The sequence below is a fragment of the Elaeis guineensis genome, chromosome 8, assembly GCF_000442705.2.
Source record: "Elaeis guineensis isolate ETL-2024a chromosome 8, EG11, whole genome shotgun sequence".
NCBI lineage: Eukaryota > Viridiplantae > Streptophyta > Magnoliopsida > Arecales > Arecaceae > Elaeis > Elaeis guineensis.
In genome coordinates this window covers 136,773,698-136,775,752 of record NC_026000.2, presented here as the reverse complement: position 1 = coordinate 136,775,752, position 2,055 = coordinate 136,773,698, and the positions used below count along the sequence as shown (strand labels likewise).

Here is a 2,055-nt window from a genome sequence, read left to right as displayed (position 1 = left end):
TTGATTTTGGATCATTAACACTTCTTTTAAGAAGCTAACATAAATTATGGAGTCCAACTCAACTACAAATATTAAAATAGATTATGTTTTCTTTCATATTTTTCCATGAGCAATATAACTAGCAATCTAGAGAGCACCACATAGGAATAATCATGTTTGCTATATGCACATATAATCGAGGTCGATATGAATGCATATTTTTCCTTTTCAATCCACATGAGCTGATTTATTATGTATGCATTTTGTTCACAAAATCCAGGAACTATGGAAATTCAAACTCACTGGGGTGTTCCCGACAGCTACACCATACTTAGTAGCAGCATTCACATCGACATTATTGTACCCACCGCCATGTTACTGAATGCAGTCCCGCCAGCTCTCCTCAGCCCAGAGAACAGCACCTCACCCCAATCTTCTGTTAACTGTGGCAGTACAGAAACAAACCAGACCCAAATCCCAGAAAAGATTAGTATTTACACTTGTTCAACGCAAAGTCTCTCTCTGTGTGTGTGTGTGTGTGTGTGTGTGTTTGTGTGTATAATATAAAGAAATTGTGCTTTGCCTGTCCAATTACTCCGTCGCATTTGTGGCCGATGAGCGCAAGAATGTCCTCCACGGATAATATGGTCTTCTTCTCGGTGCATATCTGAGCACAGAAATTAAAGAGAATGAAGCGTCATAACGAAGAATTGGAGAAAAGAAATCGGTGAGAGGAAAAGAAATTGCCTCGACGCGGCAGTCTTGATCGGTCAAGAGACGAATCCAACGGGTCCCGGGCATCGGTTTGGTGCTGATGACTCTGTACTTCCCGCTCGGGTTCCAAACTTCGATCGATATAGGCTTTGCCATGCTAGTAGAACTAGACGCTTTTTTTCTCAAGAATTCCTCAAGGGAATGTCCAATAGTTTATATGTATATTCACAGAGAGAGAGGAGAGAGAGAGAGGGACAGGTAATTTGTACTTGGTTTCCTATACTGTATTCCTCAGGGTGCGTGGAATTGATAAGAGAGGTAGAGAAAAAAAAGGGAGGCCAGCAGTTGGTCGATGGATAAAGGGCAGCCCGAACCGTGATTTGAACCTCTCGTTGGCCAGGGCCGGACAGGATAAGGGGTTGAGGGTGCCAAGATTACCCTCCATTCTGTGAAATGGCTGAATCCAATCATGGCCGTCTGATCATTGTCAGGCGGTAACTTGACATCCCCCGGATCATCGCGTCTATTCATTTGTGACGATGAATTGAGTCCTAAATAAGCGTCTGGATGAACATTTTTTTTTTTTTTTTTTTGAAGGAGCGTTCATACAATGCGAAAATGAATACAGTCCAAATTTAGAAAAAAAAATATTTTAAAAATCAGATGGCAAAATATCAAATCCGACCAACTATCTTTTCCAAAGTGATCGGCAACAAAATTCACCATCTAATCCACAGCATTATTCGTCTTACGATAAATGTGTCTAACGTCAATGAAGCACAACCAAGCAAATAACGAATATGCAGATAAAATAGCTAGAGACAGTGGTACCTCCTGATAATGAATCCAACTAACCATCAGTAGTAGAGTTTCCCCACCCATCAGTCGGTCCGTCCTGAGGGTATGTCTAGCATAGGAGATACCCTCCAAGCAGTATATAGCTCCGCAGTGGAGACAGTAGATTCAAGAAGATGAACCCCACAGCCCAATAAATAGGAATCAAGATCACGGATGATAAAATAGCACCGTCGCAATCACCCGACATGCTACCATCGAAGTTGATCTCGAGAAAGATCAAGGGTGGGGGCTCCTAAGTAATAAACATTGTGCGGCACACTCCAAAAATAAAAGGGGAGTCCCAAGTGTTCTCAAGATAGTCCTGCCTGATGATACATCTAAGATCTTAGTGGTCTGGACTAAGGCCCTCTCTAACACGAACCTCATCGACAGCCATCTTATCTCAAATAGCTTTGAGTTCCAGGTTAACCAAATTTGATAAGCAATGTAAGCCGCTTTGACCTCAGAGATGAACTTTTGAAGGAGATCATCGTCATGTCACTTTTGATTCTTAATAATAGGGAT

General features: G+C 41.8%; 1 pseudogene; it reads right to left on the bottom strand.

Annotated features, from left to right (window-relative positions):
• Window positions 1-231: 231 nt before the first annotated feature.
• On the bottom strand, window positions 232-896 carry LOC140851277 (glycerate dehydrogenase-like; annotated as a pseudogene).
• Between the last annotated feature and the right edge of the window lie 1,159 nt (window positions 897-2,055).